At 36.9% G+C, this 26,967-nt stretch overlaps 1 long non-coding RNA gene across 1 annotated transcript in view; it reads left to right on the forward strand.

The window, feature by feature from the left end:
• The first annotated feature begins 247 nt into the window (after positions 1-247).
• Positions 248-26,967, forward strand: part of LOC103788550 (uncharacterized) — an 89,196-nt gene continuing 62,476 nt past the window's right edge. Inside the window, exons 1-2 of the long non-coding RNA XR_614508.2 lie at positions 248-299; positions 1,589-1,806. This is a non-coding gene — a long non-coding RNA (uncharacterized LOC103788550). The remainder of the gene's footprint in view (positions 300-1,588; positions 1,807-26,967) is intronic.

Consider the following 26,967-nt stretch of genomic DNA (forward strand, 5'->3'; position numbering starts at 1 on the left):
CTTACTGGAAGCTTTTCCTAAGCCCCTTTTTAATCCACACCCTCCTGAGATGAGTTTGTCTCCTCTATGTTCCCATAAACCTATATGTTTTCGTTACAAATGAATACAGGGTCACACCATGTATGATGTTTCAATTATGTGTCTTCCTCTGTGTCCCTACCCTGTGGAGCCGGAGCATTTCTTAAGAAGAATACCAAGAAACATCTGGGGTCTTCCTATTTCAGTGTCTTACAATTATTAGACCTTGTGTAAATGCTTTTAGATTGAATGACTAAATAAAAGAAGAAACTACAGCACAGGTATTTCAATCATTATTATTTTTTCTTTCTTTTCCTTTTTTTTTTTTCTGGCTACACCATGCTGTCTCTAACACCAATCCTATCTACTTCAAAACCCAAATAAGTACTGCAATTTTGGTAGGATAGAAATCACTAGTTTGAAATGCTACATTTTCATAGTTTGATACCATACACAATAAGTAGAACTTTAAATGAAAATTGATTGATCTGGTAAAATGTTCATATTCTGCCCTCTATTTTCACAGTTCTGTGTCCAAAATCATTATAATAAAGTTTCTGCTTTAGCATTCATCAAAAATATAAAAAAAATGTTGCCATTCATAGATGTATTAGTGCAACAGGGCCCAATGCTGCTTTCAAGGACTATTTTCTTACACAGAGAATTTTATAGTCAGGCAATCATCTTGTTAAACATTTCCTATAAAATTTTAAAAATCATTACCTGGGAGTCTATCACTGTGGCATTAATCACACCTCTACAATTAAGCTTATTTCAACGCTTTCACTGTGATCTTTTTTCTTTAATCAAGGGTTTATTATTGGACTGTTAATGTGAGAGTTGAAATAAAAGAAAAAAGTTCAGCCCAGGAATGAATTTCAAGAGTAGCAGTTATAGAAAACCCTGAGAAATTTTTAATTTTTAATGAAATTTACATTAGGATATGGGTTTATCCTCCCTGCCCCACCACCTGCCGCCCATACCCCCTTATTCTGTAGAATGATTCACCTTACTGAAGGGAGACTGGAGCTTTTCCTCATGCATTTAAGGCTAGCCTTTATATGCTGTAATTGGGTTCCCCTTTGTACAAGCACAAAAGCACACTTAGTTTATTAAGCTGGGAGGAGCAAATACAGTTGACCTGGGAATATTTTTTTGTCTTTTCTACATCACTACATGAAAGTGAACTTTTGAGTTTTGTAAGTAAAAGGATCAGAAAGTAGTTTTATTTTGCCAAATGAATCAACCAGCTTTTATATTTTTCAAGAGTTCCAATAATAGAGAGGAGTTTTAAGTTCAAGGACAACATGTATCTTAATAACAAGTTAGTAAAATTCTGACCTTAAAATGCACAAATCTGGTATAAAACTTCATAGTGTTAAAGTGCATTCACACATATAATTGCGTTTGCTATTATAACAATCATATAAATAGTTAGAGTCATTCTAAATTTCTGTTTCCTGAATCCCTCTTCTGCCCCTCTCTACTACCATCATCTCCATTGACATCTCAGGCATTTTATACAAGGTCAATATCTTTCTATCACTGCCTATCATCTTTTCCTCTTCAGTCAATTTTCCCCATGACCGCCTGAGAGATGAAGCCAGTGCTGCCACTTTTCCTTCATTTTTTCCTGCCTTGAATATGGTAGTGATGCCTGGAGCTTTAGTAGCTATCTTATGATCATGAAATGGCAGGCATGAGACTGAAAGACATTGCACTCATCATGAAAGCAGGTAGAGCAGAAGAAATAGGGTCACTGGTGATATCAATAATAGCTGAAACAGTGTGGGTAATTGCTCATCTCTAAAATTCCTGTTATATAAGAAAAATTCAATCCACATTTTAAAGCCATTGTTACTTATCTATGACTTGAAATCAGCAGGATTCCTAATGAATGTATGACTTACAATGCTTTCCATAATTCTCCCACCTTCCAACAGCGCTAGTGTTATTTGAGTTCTTAGGATGTTCTTTCCTACCTTGGTGACTCTCCTATCACACCATCCCAGTCCCCTCATCCCACACACTTCATCTGGTTGACTCCTACCCAGTCTTCAAATCTCAGTTAAAAATGTGTCTTTCTCCAAGAGACTTCGTCTGATCCCTGGAGGAGCTTTTCTTCTCCAGTTGTATAATCTGATAGCATCCAATAGTTGTCCATGTTGATATATACTACAACAACTAATAGTTGTACATGTATATATACATGTACATGTTGATATATTGTATATATACTGATATATATACAATAGTTGTCCATGTTGATATATATATATGTACATATTATATTGTTACTACTTATTCATCCACATAGTATTTAGTAATGTTGTATTTTTCCAGAGAATGTAAGATCTGTTAGGGCAGAGTGCTGCTCGTTACTGTCTTCCCAATTTTTAGCAAAAGGCATGGTACTGAGCATGTATTCAATAACTTTAAACCAGGTAGGAATGAATGAAAAGAAGGAGAAAGAGAGAAAGAAAGAAAGAAAGAAAGAAAGAAAGAAAGAAAGAAAGAAAGAAAGAAAAGAAAAGAAAAGAAAGAGAGAGAAACCTTTTTTCTGAAAACTAAAACCCCAAATTTGAAGGTGAACTTGGGATTTCCTTTGATATTATAATTTCTGTCTCATGTGTAGAAAGGAAATAGCCAAAAATGAGTGGTCTGTGTTTTTGAAATGCAACATGAAAGCATCCTAATGCACTTGTTGCAAAAGTGTTAAAAGAAATATATTTCTTCATTATTTTGGTTTTTGGTTTTCTTTTACTTCATTTAATCTGCCTTAAAAAATAAAAAGTGAGTTCATGCCTTCTGTGCAGATTAGCAGTGGGTGATCAATGTTCTGTTGTTGTCAAAGAACCAGGAATGGATAGAGTGAAAAGAGTCTTGACACTGGGTTTCTGGACATGGGGCTTTAGGGCTTGATAAAGTTTGAATAGATTGACACAATTTCCGCATAGGCTAGAAGGGACAATTAGCTCTCTGAAGTTATTTAAAATATTTTTAATCTATGCATATTTTTCTAGAGAGAGATCCAAGGGCTCTAATCAGATTTTCCATGGGGTTTCAGTCCGACAAGAGGTTAAGAATTACTGGGTCAGATTACAGGTCATGGTGATGGTAGTAGAAATCAGAACTCATATTCTTTTAAAAAAGATTAACTGGGCCAGGTGCAGTGGCTCACTCCTGTAATCTCAGCACTTTGGGAGGCTAAGGCAGGTGGATCACGAGGTCAAGAGATTGAGACCATCCTGGCCAACCTGGTGAAACCCCGTCTCTACTAAAAAGTACAAAAAATTAGCCAGGCATGGTGGTGAGTGCCTGTAGTCCCAGCTACTCGGTAGGCTGAGGCAGGAGAATTGCTTAAAACTGGAAAAAGGAAGTTGCAGTGAGCCAGGATCGAGCCACTGCACTCCAGCCTGGCAATAGAGTGAGACTCTGTCTCAAAAAAAAAAAAAAAAGGAGATTAACTTGTGTTTACTATACGTATGTTTTGAGCGATGTACTTGCAATATAAATAAATCCATATCATAACCAGCTGTGTTTTACAGTTTCTAAGTAAATGATTAATTAATTTATCAATCAATTTGTTAACCTAATTTATTGCATTAGATGAATATAATAACCTTTATAAATGCTAGGCACTGTGCTAAACTTCTTACATGCATTATCTCATTTAATTCCTGTACCAATTCTGCAAACTTGCCATTATCATCCCTCCTTCCAGATGAGTAAATACAGTCTCTGTAGGGTAAGATTTTCAGTAACATCTCAAAATTTGAGTTTGAGTATGGTGAAAAAGTAAAGAAAAAAAATATTTTCTAGGTATGAGTTGAGAGGAGTGAGAAAAAAAATAGAAAAATATATTTTTAGCCTCCAAGGAAACAAGACTTAAGTAAAGGAAAAAATAAAGATCATTTAGAAGTAATGTATGATAATGGCCAAAGAAACAATAAAGAATAATAAGCATTTTAGGATTTTTTAAAAAAGATCCTTTGGGATTCTGTCTGGACCATGACCACTGGTTGAAAGCTGAATAGAAGAGGAGAAGATTTTCTTCAGCCTAAGTTACATGAGCGAGACAGGGAATGGACAACATGTGTTCGAGGGGCTAAGGAGTCCCCAGCTTCACTAGGACTGGGCTCCTGTTGAGGAGCCAGGGGAGATAAGGCTGGGAGGGTCGTCTGGGTGCAATCTCACGGTCTTCTGTGCTAAACTAAAATGTTTGACCTTTACCCTTAGATAATGAGAACCACTTGAAGAGTGTTTTGAGCTGGAAGGTGACATCATGCATACTGTTTTTAGTAAGATTAATTTGGCACCAGTGCAGTGGATGGACTGGGAATAGTCAAAATCAGAACAAGGTGGTCCAGCTAGGAAAGCATAGAGAACCAAGAGAAAGGGTCATGTGAATGGAGGTAGAAATGTCAAGAGGGGAAGAGTTTGAAAAGACATTCTCATGGAATAATTGATAGCATTCAGTGACTTTATTCCTTTCAAAGCCAACTCTTCCCTTGTAGTGGAAAAGCCACTGAAGAAACCCCACATTTATGGGCTTCAACTGTGAAAGAAGCATCAGCTCTATCTCTACTCATTTTGTTTCTACTTCCCCTTTTTATGTGTTCTGACCTAATTTCTCTTTTTTCTCCATTTTTCATTCTTTCATTTACTCAACAAATTAATTGTATTCCTGTTAAAGGCCACACTCACTCTAATGCTAGATGCATTGCAGTTAGCAAGAGAGACAAGGTCCCTGCCCTGATGAAGCTTACAATGTATTTGTTGACAGACAGACAGTGACCAAATAAATGAATATATCCATAGGAAAGTAAGTAGAGAATCGAAATAAGGTAATGTGCAGAGAGTGACTGGGGTAAATTTAGGCAGAGTGTTAAAGTGGCCTTTCTGAGAAGATGACATTCAAACAGACATTTGAATGGCAAAAAGTAGACAGCTGCAATATTTCCCAAAATATTGGGAAAGAATATTTTAGGTATAAAGCACACTAGTGTGCTGGTCTCAAGACAGAAATGAACCTGGTATAATCCGGTAACGGGAGAGGGTCAGTTGAGCTTGAATATGGTAAGCCACAGAAAAGTGAAAGGAGGCAATCTGAAAACTAGGTAGAGGCTAGATGAGGTGTTGCCATTGTAATAAGGTAGAATGTTCCTCGATTTAGAAAGTAAAACAACTGGAAAGTCTTCAAGAGGAGTAAGATAAAATGTAATTTCTGTTTTTAAAAATCACTCTGCCTTTAGAATTGATTATAGAGGCAAAAGGAGAGGCAGGTACATTGGGGAGGAATCTGTGACTAGAATCTAGAGAAGAGATTGCTGATATGAGAGACTTGATTAGAATTTTAATAGCGAGTAGTAGACAAGTGTTTGAGAGGAGGAATGCTTTTTGAAGGCAGAGTTGGTAGCATTTTGAATTACATGTGGCTAGGGCAAGAGCAGAATACAGAACAATACCCAGATTCTTTCTTTTGAGCATGAACTATGGAAGTAAAAGATGGCAAATACTGAGGGGAAGTGGGAGAGAATTAATATGTCTTCTTTTGGCTGTGTTAAATTCACATATTTTGCTCTATTTCTTAAGGTTTTAGCCTGACTTTCCCTTCTTTGCTTAAGGTTGATAACTTAGTAACAGCACTATCCCCTGGGCATATTTTCCCAGATGTTAAGTTCCTTCGTATTGGACGCTTGGGAAGTCTTGACTGCATAGTCTGACTGACAGATAGCACTTGGTGGCTGGAGGACTCGTGAAGGAACGTAGAATGGGTGTTTGAGATTTTTCAAGAAGATCTAAGATGTTAAAATTTAGGGATTCTGAGATTTAGGTGTAGAGGATACAGTTGCAATCGACAGATACTTGGACATTGAGAAAACTAGCTTGCTTTGAACCCCAAAAGACACTGAATTTGGATTTGGTATGTTGTTTGAGATCAAGGCAGAAAATTTCCCTGGTAATATTCTGCATGAGTTAGAGACACATCAATGTACAAAGTCTTTTATTCCTGTATTTACAAATAAATCATGTCGGAGAGAGTTAGTCTGGCTTCTAGAGTCACTAATCAAGAAATCCACATAAAAATCTAAACTTTTAAAAATAGATACCTTTTAGGAGTTGATTTAGAAGCAATATTCCTTGATATTAGCCTCCTTATATCAACCAGAACCTTTATTTACAGAAGGATTCACCTGGAAGCTTTAAATAGAAAGCAATTAAATGACAAGCCCACTTAGAAAAACCCTAAGTGAATGTGGCTTTTCAGAATCACAATGTAATGCAATAAATAAGGTATAACTATGTCTAGGCAGTTACTTTTTTTTCTAAGGAATTTTATAAAATGCTTTGTGATTTTTTGAAGGTGTAGAGAAAAAAATGGAGAGTACCCTTTACACTTGCGGGTTGACTGATTTTCTATCAGGAAAATAATTTTTAAAAAATATTCTTTCGTAAACTCAGAATTGGCTTCCTCTTGAAAAGGAAGCAGCTGAAGAGTTAAGAAAATTTACTTCAATTTCTTTCCAGATTATTTTAAATCTGCTTTAAGAAATGCATATGTCCTCTCTAAATATATTGTGGAAATGGTTCATTGAGTGTTATGAAAAGAAAGTTTAGTCTCATTTCCTAAGCTGACTTTTTAACCTGACAGTGTTAAATGGGGAAGAATTCTTTGGGATTATTGTGTGTGTTTTGATAGAGATCCTGAAACAGCTGGTTATTTTCAATCATTTTCTCACTGAGGGAAGATACTTCTGCTGTTTGAAGCATGGGAGACAGAGCCTTGCAAAATTAAAAAAAAAAAAAAGTAGGGGTGGGGGTAGGAAATTCTGAAGGAAAAATGCAATTTTTTTAAACACATACCTTTTAGTATTCTATTCATAAAATGTGTATTTATGTGACAAAAATAATGTATCTACTAGCAATATCAGATCCTGAAGATCTGAGGGAAAACAGTTTTAAAGTCTTTAAGGACGTAGAATTTGTGGCCTCCCTTAGTCATTTTCATGGTAGAGAATCTGGCATATCTAACAGGTCTTGAACTCACCTTTTCTTAACTTAAAGGGCATTGGACTACTTGACAACTCTGATTCAAAACTCTAATAATTTCATAATGAGATTTCTGAGAATTCACTGTGTGGTTTGCTCTGAGGCCATGAGAAACACATCCATCAGGTACAGTTCTGATTGTACACAGGTAGATGGTTTATAGACTGTTAGCCTGCACTGCTGGTTTAGATTTGAGGAATTACTCTACAAGAACAAGGCAGGTTCTATTTTTGACATTTCAGCAATGAGACCACTTGTACATTATGGCCTGATTTGATTTACTGTAAGAAAATAAGAGTGCTGTAATTTGTAAAAGACATTTATTACATGAGTCCAAAAATTCAAAAAAAAAATGCTTAATGTCTCTGTCCATCCCATCTGGTTTTATTTTAATCTCACTCTAGTCACATATGAAATTTTGCTTAGCTGTCTTCATTTTCTTAGTCAATCTTGATTAATGGCCTTCAAAGTAAAAATAATTGGCCTGCATCAGGGTTGTTTTATAACTCTTGTTCACAAAGAATGTGAAAGGCTGGAAAATGAGCCTAAACAGAAGGAATGCATTACGTCCGTCTTTGAGAAAGAGCAGTCCTTCAGTTGTGTTTCACTGTGTATTTTTATAACAGGCGCCTCCTTGACCGTCCATGATATTGCAAATATGTGGTGCCAAAAGCTTATGTATACTTCGTCAAACTGACCATGGCAGCTGGACGTCTCCAAACAGCCACACATGTGAAGGCAGAACTTACCCAGGCCTGCCTAAAAGGCCTGGGAATTTCCAAAGTAAATTATCAAGAAAGCCGAGGCTATGAAACCCACAAGTTTAAAATGGGCAGGGGGCTAATGGTCTCTGAAGTTTAAATGGCTTGTTTATAAAAGGCTTCTCTAGCGTTCGTATTTTTTCCCTCTTTCTTGAAAACTACATTCCACTTGAAAGGAGTGAGAGGGAAACGCCGGCGCCCTGTGAGCCTTGTGGGTTTGCAGTTGAGCTCTGCTTCCTTTCAGAATCTTCACTTCTGGGAGAGCTCCTAAGTGAAAGAAATAAATTTGAGTTAAAAAAAAAACATGCTGAGAAGATAATTTTTTCTCATGTGAAGTTTTGGTAAATGGATATATGATGGCTCCTAAAAAGCTAGTTATTTTATGCTCGTGCTGATTAGAAAATTAACATCAAGAATGTTCCAGTTTTTCAGTAATTCCAATACTAGGTTCAATTACTCAATGATTATTCGGAAATTTCATGTGTCCTCATATTTGGTAATTTAGAAACAAAATTCCTCCTAGGAGTCAATTAGTGTTGGATACAAATCGATGTGCAATGACCTTCACATACCAGACCAGTGCCCCACCCCAGCATGTTCAGCCGGCACCACTGGTCCACACAGCCCGAGGGCTGGCTGGCTGCCTCTGGGAGGAGGGAGGCAAAAGGTGGAAGAGATAGCAGGCAGTTTGCTGATGTTGGCAAAAACTTTGACAATTTGATTAAGAGTAGTACAGTAGAGCCTTGATTAAAGACCTACTATGTTCCATGTGTTTTCAAAAAAGAAAAATAAGATTTCTTTTAGCTGGGAAGGCTGGATTCTTATGGTATCAGGGTGGCAGCTATAGGTAAAAATTGGCTTTAGAATTCCAACCCCGCTTCCTTCAATCTCCCATATGTGTGATGCTCTCTGCTGGGCTTTCTGGGCCTCTACCCTCATGGAAGTTTCTCAGTTGCCATCCTCCCTACCCATCTCCTTCTGTCTTTCCATCCACTCCTTTTCTTTCTTCACCTCCTGAGCCCTCTCATCCTCTTGCTTGTCCCTTGCTTTTTCCTTATCCCCAGAGCCCAAGAGGTAAGGCTGGATAGAGCTGGGATTTTCCTGGCTGGTGATTTGCACTCCCTTCTCCTATGCAATATAGGATGGTTTCACTTCTCAGGACAATGGAGCAATCACAGATAATTTGCCAGTCTACTACACACACACACACACACACACACACACACACACACACACACACACACATGCACGCACGCATGCACAGGCAACACACAGGAATCCATAACCTAGTCCAAATGCTATATACTTGCAACAGTTTGTTCATTTATTTAGAAATCTATCGCAGCTGTTGCTTACATTTATTTGATACTTTCTGAGTCCGTCACTGCATGAAGCACTTTAGAGTTTGTTCAGCACCTGGTTTATGCTAAACTGACAATAAATACATTGTCTCAGTTACTTATAAAATAACTTAGAGACGCATGTTTTAGTTCTCATTTTATAGGTGGGTGAATTTAACCTTGGTTGGGCCCAGGAAATTATCTAGGTAATGTCTAAATCACATAGCACCTTCTCAAGACAATATTCCAACTCAACCATATGCCATTGTCATAAGATAGAAAAAATATCAGGCCTACTACTAAGGGCATGCAAAAGGGCATTGGACCTCCGGGTCCATTTAAAACTGTCACCTAAACTAGACTTTAAGGTTAGCGGGAGCTCCCAGGAGAAAAGCAAATCATAGCTGTGACCCAATTCATGACTAGTGCTATGAATGGAGTTATGTTTTACCAAAATTCTTATGTTGAAACCCCCAGTGTGACTCTATTTGGAGGTGGAGTCTTTAAGAATGTAATAAAGGTTAAGTGAGGTTCTAAGAGAGAGACCTTCATTTGACAGAACTGGTGTTCTTCTAGAAGGAAGAGACACCAGAATTCACATGCTCTCTCTCCTTCCCTCCCCACCCCTTGCCATATGCATACAGAGGAAAGGCCATGTGAGGACAAACTAAAAACATAGTCATCTACAAGCCAGGAAGAGACGCCTAGTCAGAAACCAACCCTGATAGCACCTTGATCTTGAACTTCCAGCCTCCAGAACTGTGAAATAAAATAAACTTCTGTTGGTTAAGCCATCTGGTCTGTGTTACTTTTCTATGGTAGCCCTAGTAAACTAACACAACTAGAAATGAGCCAAATAAAGTGGGTTCAAGGGCAGGGGTGGGGACAACAAGCACAGAGGCCTAGAGTGAAATAGAGTGGTTATCCTCAAGCAAAGGCCTGACAAAACATTGCATCTAGCACATTGTGTTGGTGTTTATGCATGATCTGCCTAGCAGCTCCACTCCTCAAATCTTACCCACCACGAATCTGATGATAAAGTATAAATGATCTTTTCTTAAGTCAAGCAGAGGGTCTGATATATATGTTGACTATTTGAAACCTCTCAAAGTCATCATAGGTTCTTTTCCAGTCCCAGTGATATGCTGTGCATGATAACTAAAGTTGGATAACATATTTTTAAAGAAAAAGGCTTTACACCGAACAAGTACTTAGTGAAGGGTGAACACATAAAAACATCCCCTAATTTATTTATTCTGAAACCCTGTAAATCAGATTCCAATGCTAATGAGTTTTAAAGAAATAGAATATTCAGGATGTTTGAGCTTTTATCAGTTTAACTAGGTGTCAAATATCATACTCCTTTAGGAGACTTTTAAAAACAACACTGACAACGTTATTTAAACAAACAAACAAAGAATAAATATTGTAATTGTCTTGTTGTTTCACCACTAACACCTTACTTGCTCCATAAGAAAGAAAGTAAAGGAAGCAAAGGAACACTATCATCTTCACTTTAATTATGGGCTTTGCTGTGTCTTTATAGGTAAAATAAAATAAATGGTTGATATGTACAATAATTTTGACAACTACAAAATGTGAAGACAAATAATAACACCAAAAATCTACTTTTTTAGGTGAATCTTGCTTGTTTTTAAGGGCCTGAGTAAATGATGTACCAGGCCCTTCATTTTCTTATGTTCTCTTCCAATCCCTACTGAAGAAATCTGCGTTGATCATTTCATACGATATGCAGCTATATGCTCTTTCTTACATAAACATTTGCAATTCACCAAGGAGAATGTAAGATGCATCCTGCATGCTTATCAAGCGCCACAAGAACTTTACAGATTACTGCCTGCCTCAGGATTCTAGTTCCCTGGTGCTTATGCATAAGCAATGGATTTATGCAAACATTGTAACATTTCCAAACAGACTGTGACATGAGTCGTTCCTAGTTCATATAAGGTTCAGATATGCAGCCTATTTTCTGCTAGTACTAGATCATTCATCTCATCAAGCTTAAAATGTATCATCTCAGCTTATAATGTTGTCAATATAAAATGTCATAATGTGGTACTCAATTTGAACAGCAAGATGGATATTAATCTCAAAGGATTCTGTGCACTGCTGTGGTGGAATAGAACAATGTGAAGCAGCATTAGTCTGTTTGTTTGGTAGTCTTAGCATCAAGCACCATATGCATAGGTGGTAAACATTTTGTTATATACAGTCTACTAATTTTCCCTGATCTAGAGTGTTTATACAGCCCCAATGGTATAATATGCATTATAACTTAAATTGGATAATATATTTGGAAAAGGAAAAAGCCTTTACAAAGAACAACATCATCGAAGTATAATGATAACATGCCTATTTACATAATGATAATGCACATATTTACTGCCAAGCATGTTTGTTTTGCCTTAGTGTTTGTAGCAGGGCACAGTGAATTAAAGAATTACAAAAGGGAGTTTTTCTAGTCTCCATTACTGTGGTGGGGTGATATTGGCAGTGAAGAAAGAAATAGAGAAACCCATACTTTAACTAGTGAGAAAAATGAACAATGCTAGTTGCTGGGTTCACATTGTTTATGAGTACAAATAGGCATGTGCCCAAACCCTTCAGTTTTTTTTCTAATTCTGAGACACAGTGTCTCTTAAAGCAAGTACAAACTCTTAGACAATTTTTTTGGCAGCCAGAATAAAATATTAAATACTAAAAAACATCTCTGTTGGCTGTATTCATTCTTAACAAACATGTGCTTAAGAAAAGCCACCGTTGGAATCATTTACTCCAAGATGTGAAAATCTGCATTTTTGCGTTTGCATCCAAAACTGTGAGTTTTATTTATATGTCTATGAAAGCCTGGAACCTTGCACTTTAAAAAAAAGTTGGTAGATGTTATTTTGTGAGCTGTCATATGTTTTCTGAACTTTTTATAATAGAAAGAAGTCTCTGAAGAGCCCTTTTCCTCACTCCTTTAACAAAGCCATGTCCCAGTTTATTAAAAAATCATACACAACAATACTGCTTGCCAGGTTTTATAGTCCTAATGAAAATTTGGTCCAGAGCACAAAAATTATCTGGAAAAATGCCTAAAATTTTCCCTGTCGCAGATGTTTCAACAGAAGGTGCTTGCATGCCATTCGTTAATACGGCGCCATACGGGACTCAGTGTGGCCACTGCAATATAACCAGTAAGTAACACACGCAGCGTGCGCAGAGCTGCGCCAAATTCTCCGTCTGTTGTGTGGGACTCGTATCCCATGGATTGAGACGTACCTTGATGAAACTGCATTGTCATGGAATGATAATATTTGTGGATCACCATGCACAGAAAACATCCTATCGAGAAAGTGGGAGGTCCGTTTAAAGATTCAGTGCATTTCTTGGCATTGAAGTTGGTTAAAACGGATATGAATATTAGTGTTTCGAGTCCCCTTTTCTTCCTCATCTGCCAATTTACAGGAATAATTCCATGGAGAGAAAATCTGTTTTCAAAGAATATTAGTTTGAGGCAATGTAATTAAAAGGCCATGTGAGAGTTGATTCATGTGGACATAGAAGACAAATGTACAGATTGCTTGTTTATTCTGTGCTTTAAAAAATATATGAGGGAAGTGACTCGATGTTCACTCTCTTTAAAATAAAAGGAATTACTTCATCTTTGCGGAGACTGGTAAAAATAGAGGCACGTCTAGGAGGTTACTCATGTGCCCTTAATTTTTCTGGTGAACCTGGATAATTCTTGCTGGATAAGACTATTGAGAGCAACATCATTATCCATTGTGAGGAACAGATTTTCAGTTACCCGATGCATATTCCATACTCAAATCTGGCCACTGGATCGTGAAAATAATGAGCTTTGTGCTGTGCTATTACAGGTGGTGAGACAGTTGGAAGAAGGCCGCAAGTTCATTTATCCAGCATCTTGTGGTCATCCGGGGTGCTAAAGGGATGTTTACACACAGTATATTACTTTTGTGTTTCCTAAACTGTTACTTTGCTATTGTACAGAGAGCAAAAACATATCACAAATTTCGAGACTCCAATTTGGCATGTTTATGTTCTCCTACTACATCAGAAAGCCTCAAAAAATAAAAGTGACCAAGGCTGCTCAGAAGCTCTCTATGATCATATTGTACTGTTTTTCAAAACAATAAAGTGTTTAATTATCCTACTTCATTCACATTTTATAATTCTTTTGTGGGAAAGATGTTGACATGTTTTCTTTAAATACTTTGTTTTCTCTTTTTCGGGGATGGAAAACAAATTATAAATACTTCTTCACATTAAACAATTTAAGTTAATATCTCCATAAATACAAAATAATTTACAGTAAGCAACAATTACTTAAAATTTTTCTTAGAGTCTTTCTTATCTTTACTGAAGATTTTGACATCAATGCTAAGCATTTTTGCTACAAAGTGGAAGGTGGAGAGATTCTTTTAACCATCTTTCTCAAATAAAATCAATTATTGCTTCTTGTTAGTAATTATAATAGTTATCATTTTCTTAATGTGTTCATTTATATCAATACTTTTAAAATATATTATCTTTCTTGATCTTTGCATTAACCAATAAAGTATTCCCAATTATTGGCAAGAAAATTGATGCTCAATGCACTTACGAGACTTGCCTAGAATCATATTTTCAGTTATGGGTATTTCTAGGCCTTGAACTTGGGGCTTCTGACTCTGAATTTTGGTTTCCTCTCATTGGCTTATACAAGATTTCAGTATAATTAATTCATACTTTTAAACAATGAAATAAATTACTACCAAGACACGGTCAATGAACAACTCTTAGCCAGAAAACCAAGGGTTTCTGTAGATCTACTCAAAATGGTATTATTATAATTTACGCCATTGTCTATATTGACAATGTGGGATATAATTATCTAAACTTCTATTTCTTATTCATTAATGTATTTATAAGTCTATGAAATTTTGAGCAGAACACCATTCTTCAAAATTATTTCACTATTTTAAAGTGTATATATATTTGCATATTTAAGTACATATTTTGATATATTTTAGCATTTCTATCAATATTTTTCAGAAAAAGTGATAAATATGGCCTACAAATTTTTTACTTCATAGACTATGCACCCAATCAAGAATAGTTTGAGGTCCACTTGGCTAACCAAAAGTCAGAGAAACCAACAAACACATTGATTAGTTCCCATGAAATTCTGCTTCAACATGGATTCATATAACCTGTTTATCTTTTCTAAAGGTGAGAAAAATGTTATTTTGAAATTCCCCATAAATTTACTTTAATTTGAAAAGTACCATCCTCTCTAAGTCATTCTGAAATTTTAAGTACTGGTATATTTCTAGAATCCAATACAGAAAAGAACTGAATTTATCTTTGTGTGATTATCCTGCAGTTGGGAATACTACTAATGGTGCCCTGAGATGACTCCTCTGTTATAACATTGTTAGAAACCATTGATGGGGAGTAGCAAATTGTTCACTGATGATTCTTAGTAAGACCAACTTCAAAATGCTTCTCTCCACAGTAGCACTTCACAGGGGGGAAAGAGGAAATGTCTCTGCTTGCCAGTGAAACTCAACCAAATGATAATATGCTGATATATAATATGCCCTTCAAGACATTGATCAAGTTAATTTTTTTCTGAACTCAAAGCAGCATGCTCTTTGAAGCTATGCTGCTATCACTTGATATTATTTTAATGTATATTTACTAATCTCTAAAATTCAGCTTGTTCTCTGTTGACGTTTTTTTAACCTTCGGGTAGATTAACATATTCCTAAATGCTGCTTCTGTGGAAGATTTCTGAAGTATTCTAAGCCTTCCCAGAAGCTATTGGTCAATGTTAAACAATACTGAGAATTCTAAAGTAGTTCCACACAGTCAAACCCACTGGCTGAGCCCCAAAGGAAAATATGCTACCAGCTGTGTTTCTAATGCATACGAGCTGTTTAATATTTGGATTTTTAAATAATTTCCTTTGATATTTTAACATTTTTATAATATATCTTATTTTGTTTTCTCTTTTTCTTCAATTTGCTTCTCCCTCCTTTCCATCACCCCTCCCTCCTCTTCTTTCCCACTGTTTCTTAGTTATTCCGGTCACCCTCTGTGCTTTCCAACTGGGTTGCTGAAAAAGAAAGTGCAGTTGGCTTTGCCTGTTTAATCAACTTCAGAATATTAGCAAGGTCTCAAAACACTCCTTTAGCTACCAGAGGGTTGCTCAATCATTGTCCTGTTGTTTTGAAACTAAGTGAGATTTAAGGTTCTGATGTTAGTAACGGTCTATCAGAGCTCACCAGGTAAGATAAATTAACTAAAAAAAAAATTTGAAGTTAATCTAGATGTCACTCAAATTGTTTGCCCTATAGTGAAGTTAGAAGTGATTGCAGAACCTCCTTACACATTCAGCTCCTTAGTAATACATGTCCTACTTTCAGAAGAATTTGCTGTTTCCCGGCCATCCCCTGTCCCCTGCCCTGCCAGGCTCACGTTGTCTTTTTTTTTTTTTTTTTTTTGGTCTTCCTTTTCTTTAGCACCTGTGATACTGCCGCTTCAGAATTTCCAGACCTTGAGTGGTCCCTCATCTCATTGTTGAAAACACTGAGAGGCACAGCAAAGGGAAAGGACTGGTTCATGACACCAAATTGGTAAGAAGGCCCCACTCCAGGTTCCCATCTAACACGATATTCTGAATTGAAACACATCTGGTGCTGCAAAATAAAGACACCCATCTTGTGAACAGAGAACATTTCAGCATTCAGAACACCTTCAGATACCTTATCTCATGCCAGTATCCCTTTGTTCATTACCAATAAATCTTAAAAAAACAAAAAACAAAAACATCTGAATGTTCTGTGGCCTCCTCAGGACAAATCTCCCAGAGGTTGAGAGGAAATAGATGTGCTGTTTTGAACAGATTACAGTGTGTGGGCTAAGCACAGAGAAAACAGGAAATTCAAACAACAAAAAGACAGAAGAGAAAACAAGAAAGTTATGAGGTCTTGAAATGTTGATTTGGGGTGGTAAATGGATATCTAAGAGGATGAAAGGAGAGGCACTGCAGAAAAATAATTGATAAGTTGGAGAACAAAGTTGGCTGTGTAGGAAAAGGAAGAAGAGTGAAGGAGAAAGAAAAAGTTAAAACATGAATGCCTAGGAAGAATCCTGTTATAAAGCAAAAAGATTTTCATTGTTAGAAATACCTTCTTGGTGATGATTTCATCTCTCTGTGGCAATTGAATGACTTTATTTTGTTGAGTGTTAAAATGACTATTTGTTTTGGGTGCAGGAGTGCTGGGAGAGACATTAAATTAGCCACTGTGGGAATAATGTGAAGATGTAGATCTCCCATTTTTTCTTTGCTTTTTGTTTCTCTATATAATATTTAGAGAAGTCCATGGACCAAGCATTCCTCTAAGTTTGTCATTAATAATACGTCCAATGTCTTCACAAATGCTGTCCTCTATAGAACTCACTATGAGATCCAGGCTGTGATTGACCTGTAGGCAGATTTTTCCTGAGCTGGAAGACCCCTTGACTCATTAGGAAGCTCATATTTTTCATTTCACATTTGAGCATTATTTATTGTATTTCCCCACTAGCTTATAAAAGATATGATTATAATTATAAAAAGTTAACATATAATATTGTATGGCATTTCATAATAAAAATATTGAGATATTTATGTCAACAAGTAGGCAAATGAATACCCCTACTTAAAATTTACAGAAACAGGTGGCTAGGTAGAATTTTTGGCTTTTATTTATTATCAATTTAAATTCTCATTCTGAAGAATAGAGATATTGTTAATGTTTGGTGACTCAGTTTCCCCTTACCAATATTTACATCTAATTTCTCTGTGGATGTTAAGAGAGAATGAATCTATCCAGGCCAGATTCAGTGACTCACGTCTGTAATCCCAGCACTTTGGGAGGCACAGGTGGGCAGATTGCTTGAACTTAAGAGTTCCAGACCAGCCTTAGCAACATGCTGAAACCCCATCCCTACAAAAAAAGAATTAGCTAGGAATAGTGATGTGTGTCTGTGGTCCCAGCTCCTAGGGAGTCTGAGGTGGGAGGATCACCTAAGCCCAGTGAGGTTCAGGCTGCAGTGAGCTGTGATCATGCCACAGCACTCCAGCCTGGGTGACAGAGTGGGACCCTGTCTTAAAAAAAAAAAAGGCTGGCTATCCACACACAAACTGCTATGCATGTTTGGTGAAAAAGTAGTGTGAGATTAAAGTGTATTTTAGGTGGTGCCAGATTGGATTTTCTAAACTGATTTTTAATTTGACTTTGAGAACTTTGTTTCCTTCATGCTCTTTGTAAGTGTATTTCTTTGTTTCCTTCGTGGCTCTTTGTAAGTACATTTACTGTAAAATAGCTCATTAGAATTACCACATGTGGCTTTTGCAAAGATTATTTTTACAAAGGTGGCTTAGTTCATTAACCCTTTGATTTTGATCACATCAGCAACGAGAGGGACTAGTTACATAAATGTTAATGAATGCATACTCATGGATGAGAACTAGGGAATTGATACCATGGCACTTTGAATTAGCTTTCAGTTTTCACGTGGAATGCAAGATAAGATCGTTTTAGTGACCACAGAAATGCAGAAAGCTTTGGCCTTTCCATTTTTCTCACATGTCAGGATGGTGAATCATCTATTTAGGGGCTCTCAGACATTTTCTGCTGACTAGAGAGGTTAAGAAATTGTAGCTCCTGGTCATACAAACTTACGTACAAGCCCCAGCTGTGCCATTTGCTCACTTAGATATGCTGTTAAAACTCTATGTGCCTCAGTTTCCTCATCTATAATAAGGCTATATGATATCTCACATAGCCTTTGTGAGTATTAAAATACATACATAATGTGTTGTATGTATTAAAATAAGATATAATAAGACATATAGTTTCAAGGCACAAGAAATATCCATGTTATCACTCACTCACTTTGTAAGCTTACACATGTTTTCTCCCTCTTGTTATTGGAGTAGAAAATCGGGCTAAAAGAACATGGGAAGGTGCCAGACAGACAATGTCAGGCTGGGGTTGAATTCTGGTAATCCAACACTGAGAGCAGCGTAACACAACACTAACTAAATGTTCTTTGAATAAAAGAGTGGACAAACAAAGAGAACGTTCTTACTCTCCTTATTCAAATAGCTTATGATTTTTCATGATAGCTTCATTTATTAGGTATTTATTATGTGATAAGTACTTTACTTTGTTACTCCCACTAATTTCTCAATTAATTCCTTCAAAACAACACTACGAACATTTTATTCCTATTTTACAGATGAGGAAACTGAAGTTTAGAGGGGAAAGCTTTCCTAAACACCTAGGTAAGTGGCAGAGCTAAGAATTATTTCATTCATGCCTGCTTCAGGGCACTACCTCACAAATGCTGGGATCCACTACATTTGCTTCTTGGTTAAATAGTGACTTTAAAGTCAGCTGTCCTGGCCACGTGAACTTCTTGAGATGCTTCCTTAATCCTCTGCAAGGAATATGACAACCAGTTTAAGATATTTACAGTGCTGTCCCAATTTAAACATCATAAATGTCTGAGCCTTTCATCCTTAGTAGTATTTGGGGATGGAGGTTAAGAATAATCAAGACTTGTAATACTCAGACTTTTGTCCATTGTCTAATTTTCCTCCCTTCTTAATGTTGTTTTTTTTTTTTTTTTTTTTGGATTAGCCAATAGAACACACTACTCCATTTCTTGAAAACCTTGCATGATTTACCTCGGATCTTTCATCTACAGGAGTGTCTTACTTTTCTTCTAACAGGTGGCCAGTCACAATCTCTGCTTTAGCCAAACTAAACATTAGATGATTGTTATTTTTGGAAAACAATGTTAAAGTCCAAAACCGTAACTGCCTGCAAGGTAACATGGCATAGTAAAAATAATATAACATTGTGCTTGTCTCATTAAAGCATCACATTTTTCTGGATCAGAATATATTGGTCTTGGTGCTAGCAAAGTATATAGCAGCAATAAAATGCTGTCAATACCAATTATTGTGAAATGGAGTCAGAAGGCTGAATACCTAGAGAACTTTCTAATTGGCTATTAATGATGTCATAATGAGTACAAGCCTAATATATTTGTGAATGTGACTATTTTTATTTTTTGGCTTAAACATTTTCCATTCCATCTGAATAGCAAAAACTTTCACTATATTTACAACTTTTCCCTGGGTTTCACACCATTTCTCAAAATTAGATTCATGGAGTATTTCATCTTTAAAAGTATAGAACAAAGAGAAACTCAATTTTTCATCAAGAATTGACTGACTTTTAATTTATGGACTATCTGAATAAGAAAATATATTTTTATGTAGTGTTTGTTTTTTAATTAAGTAATTTAGTAGAACAAATTAAAAGCCATTGCAGACATAAACATAATATAGACAAATAAGTTGTTCACATGTAAATAAAATATGGAATTAATACATTTAAAATATGAGAGCATTGCGATCTAATGTAAGGAGTGTGGGAGCTAGAAAACTTAAAGCCAAGTAACTCCTCTGGCAAATGTTGTGAGGTAAAATACAGAATGCCCAGTTACAATTGAATTTCTGTTAAACAAAAAATAGTTTGACTACAAGTATGTCACAAATATTGCATAGGACATACTTATCCTATAACAGTATTCAATGCTTATCTGACATTAAAATTTAACTGGATAGCTTACATTTTTATTTGTACAATCTTGCAACCCTACTAAGCTTCAGTATATTTTCACTTGTGAATGGCTTAATAATCTCTAGCTGCCTCTTCAGCTTGTTAAGATACTCCAATGGGATACAATTGTGTATAATGAGGTTTTTTGACTACTACATATTCAGCTATATGCCTATCCCCTCATACCTCACAAAAAGATAAAGAAAATCAGAGGCAGAGAGAAAGACAGAGATGGAGAGGGCAATGCATAGGAGTATGGGCCATTCTGCACGGCGCTCCAGGACCTGAGCACATGCCTGCGGGTAAGAGTGACATGGGAGGCTGTTTCTGGTTGTGCTTCTGTCTCCCTGTGGCTGCTTCTCAGAATGTGAGCACCTGATGGTGCAGGAGTGTGATTCTAGTGTTTAAAGATACTTATTTTTCATGCAACATGGTCCCAAAACGCAAGCCAACTGCTTCATCTGGAGCTTAACCAAAGAAACAGCGATCTGTTCCAATAGCAGAAGAAAAAAGAAGTCTTAGGATTTACTGAGAAATGGTATGTTGATATTGCATGTGGCACTTCCTAAGGAATTTTTAAGGGTAATTTTAACTGTAGGCAATCTTCATCTTACATATTGGTTTGAGAGCCCAATCTCCATATAAGATGAAATTTCACTATAATTGATGTAGAAAGTGTTTTGCACACTATAAGGTAGTAAACTGATGGAAGGTATCATTATTTTTATATTTTTCTTTTACTTACTATTGGTTTTATTGTTTCCATTATCACAATGATTACTCCAGGTGAAGTGACATTTACATTTTTGAGGGTTTGCCAGAGAATTTTGAGTAAATGAAAGGCAATGTGAAGACACAAACAGATTCAACGATAACTGAAGTCTGGCTACTGATGACTAATATAGGAATAGAGGAATGAATGCATGTGGTATGGCATCTTAGGGGAACAATCAAGTTTGAAGCAATGAGATAACTATAAACATTAAGCATCATAATTATGCATTGGCATTACTTCTTTATAATGAAATTATGGGACATGAGGTTTGTTGAAATGATTAGAGGGTAAGTATAACCCATAAAAAGAAATCTCCTGGAACTTCTGTATAGCATATTGTAGGACAATCTTTCATGGGTTGTGGTAGAAGCCAAGTAGTTTCAGTGATTTTAAAATAAAATAATAAACACTTAAGAATATGCTACTGGGAACTGCCCTGCTACAGCAGGAAGACAGATCAACAAATCTAAATGACCTTGCTTTGCCTAATTGTTCTAAAAGTTTTCACTATATATCTACTAGTATGTATCTCCTGAATGATTCATTCACTTTAGAACAGTGCTGGGCAGGATGGCAAGCACTGAAGTAAAGTTAGTTGAGATGGTGATGATAATGACACTGATGATGATAGTGATAATGGTGATAACAGTGATGATATTACATTCACAGCTTATTACAGTTACTGTAATTGCATATATTATTAGTTACTTGACCTAAACCTCTTAGATTGAAGGGACCATTTACCTCCTTATTCTCCCCAGTACCGAGATGAGTGATTTTGTCCTCACTCCTTTGGGATAGCATTATATTTATTCCCATTTTATAGGTGGAGAAATAGGCACTAAAAGGTTAAGTCACCCATCAGGGTCTCATAGCTGGGATGTGATGTACACAATATGTGATGTACACAAACGCCAGATATGTAGTCATCCAATCCTCATGCCATGCGCCTTTTCCAAGGTCATGTGAAGAATGGGCTGCAGGTTCTTGGACAGAAGACAATTGATGCACACGAGGGAGGTCCAGTAAGATTTCCTAAGAAGATGAACTGAGACTGTAAATATGAGACATATTGTAGAGAGACAATTTTACAGTCAGGATGGGAAGATTATTCAAGGCAGAAGAAATATTGTAGGCAAAAAGGATAGACAGCTTAGAAGGGATGAGTGAGCTCACAGAGCTGAAGCCCTGAGAATGTTGTGCTGGCAGAGGAGAGGGTCAGGTACAAGTTTCTGTGACTCTTTGGTCATGAATGGGACATGGAGGTGGGGTGAGTTTCGCTGTACCAGATGAGGCTAAACAGCTAATGAGGGCCCAGAGGGTGAGCTTGGGAAGAACTGATGGCATGGTAGTTGGGGTGGGAAAGGCTACAAAAGGAGCCGTAGAAGGGCAGAGTGGAGACCCTTTTCTCTTCTCCTGCCTCTTCAGTTTGCGGGATGTTGAGATGAATCTGCTGAAAGGTCTTCTCAGGTGGACATGTTTGGCAGGTAGTTGGAATGCAGTTTTGGCACCCAGAAAAACATCCATGGCTGTGGAAGAAGATTTTTCAAGTTGCCCAAGGACAAAAACCTCAGGAAAACATAAAGCCGTCTTCAGAGAGACAAGTGTGAGAGGAAAAGAGAGTAGAGAGTAGGACACAGGATGAGGGTGACACTTGATGTGTGGGCAGAGAACGGACAGAGAGTGAGCAGTCAGAAAAGCAGCAAGAGCCTAGAGAGTCTAGAAAGTCCTATGTTTTTGACATAGGTAAATATGACTGCTTAGCACATGATAATTTTGCTTTTAAATCACACAATGCTCCCTTCTCATCCTTCTACCTAAAGACATGTACACACACACACACACACACACACACACACACACACACGGCCTACCTTCACTAATAGCATTCTGTTCTATATTCTACTTAGGAAATAAATACTTCCAAGAACTGTAGAGAAAGACTCTTAGGAGCAGAGAACCAAAAAGGATTTCAAGAGCCCATTTGGTCCATCTCCTTGCCAGTAGGGGCATTTCCTAAATCATCCAAAGAAAAAATTGTCAATTCTATTTTTGAAGTATCTCCACAGATGGCGATTCCATAAGCTTCCCTGCTAATTTGCTCCAGTGTGTAATCAGTCTGAGACACAAAGTTCTTCTTTACATCTAACTCAATGCTCTCTTGCTATAACTTAGAATCTATTTCCTCCTCAGAGGTGGAAATGCAAGGCAATCTAAAACCCCAGAAAGCCCCAATCAAATGTTCTCAATCTTAATTGCTGGAAAAATGCATGTGGTATTTTTTTATCCTTTGTCAATAGCATGCAATTTGGTCCAAATGAGAAGAAAAGGCATCTACTCCTACATCTACTGCAGACACTGATTAAATAAATGCTCAAATGCCCTTTGCTTTGAAAATGGATAATATATGAGGAGACCTCATTAGAATTACTAAACCACCATTTTCCCAGAAAAAAAGCCCCATCTAAGAATTTTAATGAATCTTTTTGGAGAACTCTAAGCATTTTATCTATAATGTATAGGATAAAGTGAAAAATCTTCAAATGTGTATAGATTGTTTATAAGTATTATAAACACTATCTTAATTTGCTATCCTTCTTTAATAATGTCATTGGATAAATTGCTTATTTTTCAAGCCAGAAATCTATAATAGTGTCATTTTTAATTTTTATGAATGCTACCTGGCAGAAAAAAAAAGAGATCTACTGAAATAGCTGAAAAAGAGCTCAAGATGAAAACTTTACATTTTGATATTATTTTTAACATTGGTTTGGGCCAATCATTTGGGACCTCTACTGTGTAATATTTCATGAACTGCAGTAATATGGCTGAAATAATACACATATTTATTGAGAATATAGATGCCAAAAGTTACAAAGCAGAGTTTTAAAAGCTTTTCCTATTGTTCTAATGAACATTCTCAGCAACTTCTTAGGAACAGAGTTGTCTGAGGCCTCCACATTCACCGATGCCAAAGGAGAGGTGGTCACACCAAAGTTAGAGGCATGATTATCAAGGAAAGACGACATGACTTTCTCTCATAGCTGGAAACAATCCAAAATAAACAAATAAGAAAGTAAAGCATTAGCTCCAAGATATTTAGAGACCAATTCCCAGCAGTTTTTTAAAGTGCTATGAAGAACACTGCATCAATGAATATAGAAAAGTATTATTCAGTTGTCACACAGACACAAACACATACACACACACAATCCAAAAATGAAGCTGTGCTCTCAGTTGAGAGAATATACTGTGCTATATTTGTTTTTACTTACAAGGCTAACCTCTAGACTTGTAAGTAAAAGAAACAAAAGCCACCACTATTGCAAGGACAGGAAGCACAAGAGCCTCTAGAAAACATGCTCTTGCATCTACTGGGAATTTTCTTCCCACTCTTGGGTTTTCTTCAACACTTTAATTTTTAAGACTCACTTTGGATTACATCTACTCAGAAGAGGCTATTCCTGAGCTTCTTATTAGGCTGAGGTGCCCCTGTTCTCCATTCTCCAGCTATTTCTGATACTTAACCCATACTGAGATGAACTGCACTATATATATATATATATATATATATATATATATATATATATATATATATAATTTATTTATCATACTTTAAGTTATGGGGTACATGTGTAGAATGTGCAGGTTTGTGTACTACATTATATTTTAATTATTCTGCCCCTTGTCCATTTTTCCTACCCAGTATCAATCACAGAGGAGAACATCTTACCCATCATGTCTGTATATCCAGTGGCTAGCACGTTGCATTTATAACATATGTCAAACATGTGAAAATCAAACAAACACATATATGGCCATCGAAGTCTTCCCTGCTACTCTATTTGTTGATGTCTTTCTTAGTTGAGCCTTTCTGACCTTTCAACTGGGTTAACGTTATAGAATGAACTGAGTACCCTCTAAACTTCATATGTTGAAGCCTGAAGCCCCAGGACTTCTGAATGTGACTGTATTTGACAAAAGGACCTTTAAAGATGTGACTAAGATAAAGTGAAGCTATTTGGGTAGGTCCTAATTCAGTCTGATTGAGTCTCTTTGTAAGAAGAGTCACAGGGATATGCAAGCACTGAGACACGACCAGGATGAAGACAACAGGGGGAAGGCCACTGTCTGCAAGCCAAGGAGAGAAGCCTCAAAAGAAACAAACCTGCAGACACCTTATCTTGAACTTCTCACCTTCAAAACTCTGAGAAACTAAGTTTCAGTTGTTTAAGTCACCCAGTTTCCTGAAGTTTTCTTTGGCAGCCCCAGCAAACTAGGGCTCTTCTTATACAATCTATAGGACCTCACTGCTACTTTGGTTTTGCTAATCACATTTCTAATATTTCGTTTCAAACTACTTCCCCACTTAAGGGCCCATGAGAAAAAAACAAAACCAGTTTAGGTCTTTCAAAAAGAGAATTTAATTAAAGGATTTGACCACATGGATTATGAAGGCTGAGAAGTTAACAGAGATGGTAGGCAACATAGAACAAAAGTCACCGCTATTGCAAGGACAGGAGGCACAAGAGCCTAGGAAGGAGGAGGCTCGGTCAGGGTTGGAGCCAGGCAAGCAGGAGATGGAGTTTAGAGGAAAGTCAGCCAGTGCCTGAGACAGAGAAAAGAAGAGGCAAGGGCTCTCCTTTCTTGTGTTTCCCCAGTGCCTGCTGCTCTCGAAGAACTGATCAAGAGCCATTTGGCAGGGGAATCTTGGAAATGTAATCTATAAGGATTACCTTTCTCTTCTCTCCCACCTTCAGAGGAGCAGGGGAATGGTAAGAAATGCATGTGCAAACAAACAGTTAAATGATGGGCACAGTCCCGAGAATGTAAGTAATATGATGGCTAGAATCATATCTTTCTGGTTCCTGCTTTAACTCCAACTATTGATAAACACTGTACAATATGTATTTGGTATTTAACGGAGTTGTTGAATTAATTTAGCCCAATGAAATTCCTATTTCTAATTTACCAAGTTCTCTGACATAATTAATATATTATGTGTCTATAACCCCCCCTCCAGAGAATAATATTAAAGAGACAGAGATTTACTATGTTTTCTTTTTTTTTTTTTTTTTTTCCACTGACTGAGTGCTAGCACTTACAACATGTCTGGCTAGTAGTATACACTCTATGTATTTGTTGGGCCAATGAATACAAGTTTGTTTAATGAAAAAGCCCAACTTGCCATCTTCCCTTTCCTCGTTTTTAAGAGAAGGGTCTTGCTATGTTGCCCAGGTTAGAGTGCAGTGACTATTCACAGGCTCATAGTGCACTATAGCCTCAAATTCCCGGCCTCAAGGAATCCTCCTGCCTCAGCCTCCTTGGTGGCTAGGATTATGGGCATGTGCTACCGTGATCAGCACCATCTTCTTGATTAAGGTGTGAGGAACTGGGTCATGAAGTAAGTGCCTCCTGAGTTTAGAGGAAAAATGGAACTGGTTGTCATTCAGGTGAGTCACAGAGACTTCACTGCTTTGCCACTATCTTAACAAAGAGTGACGACTGCCTGCAGCTAAGGAAAACTGCAACATCAGAAGCACCAAAGCCTCACAAAGCTTTGTGACAAATTTGCATAGGCATGGAATGCATAGGTATAGCTGCTAACATGAAAAGCCATATCTGAAGGCTGAGGTTCCAACTTGAGATATAAGGATTTATCTTAATAGACCAGACATTTGAAACTTTATAGCACTTTTATGGGATTATAAGGCATGCAGGTCAAATAGGTGATACTCCAACTGAAAAAAAAAACATATAACAATGTGATATAGGGCATATATGTTATAACATATACAAGCTGACCTATGTTTAAACCTAAAACATTACATTAAGTTTCAAAGAATATTGGGGGAAAATTGTATTAGGGAAATCAGAAGCCTAAAGAAGAAATATCAGACTGAAGTAAAAGGAGGAGAAAGGCTTAGTGGGAAGAAGGTTATTTAGCCAATAGAGAAACTTGAAATGAAAAATGGGGGAGTATCCCTGTGAATAACTATTTAAAAGCATAAGAATTCAATGAGAAGAAGGTTTAAATCCCTGCTATCTCACTTATTAGCTGTATGACCTTAGGCATGTTCTTTGCACCTCAGTTTTCTCATCCAGAAAATGAGGATAGTAATAATATCTACCTCATGGGACATTTATGAGGATCACATGAAAAAGATACAGGTAAGAGGCTTAGGACGGTGTCTGCACACAGTGAGCACTCAGGGATGTTAGCAGTGTGTGCTGTTATTATCTTCAATGAAGCTTGCAGAAAAAGAAAGAAATACATTCTGCAAGTGTTAAGTTGGGTGTCAGAATTTCCTCCAGGCCAGGTT

The sequence above is a fragment of the Callithrix jacchus genome, chromosome 16 (genome assembly GCF_049354715.1).
Source record: "Callithrix jacchus isolate 240 chromosome 16, calJac240_pri, whole genome shotgun sequence".
NCBI lineage: Eukaryota > Metazoa > Chordata > Mammalia > Primates > Cebidae > Callithrix > Callithrix jacchus.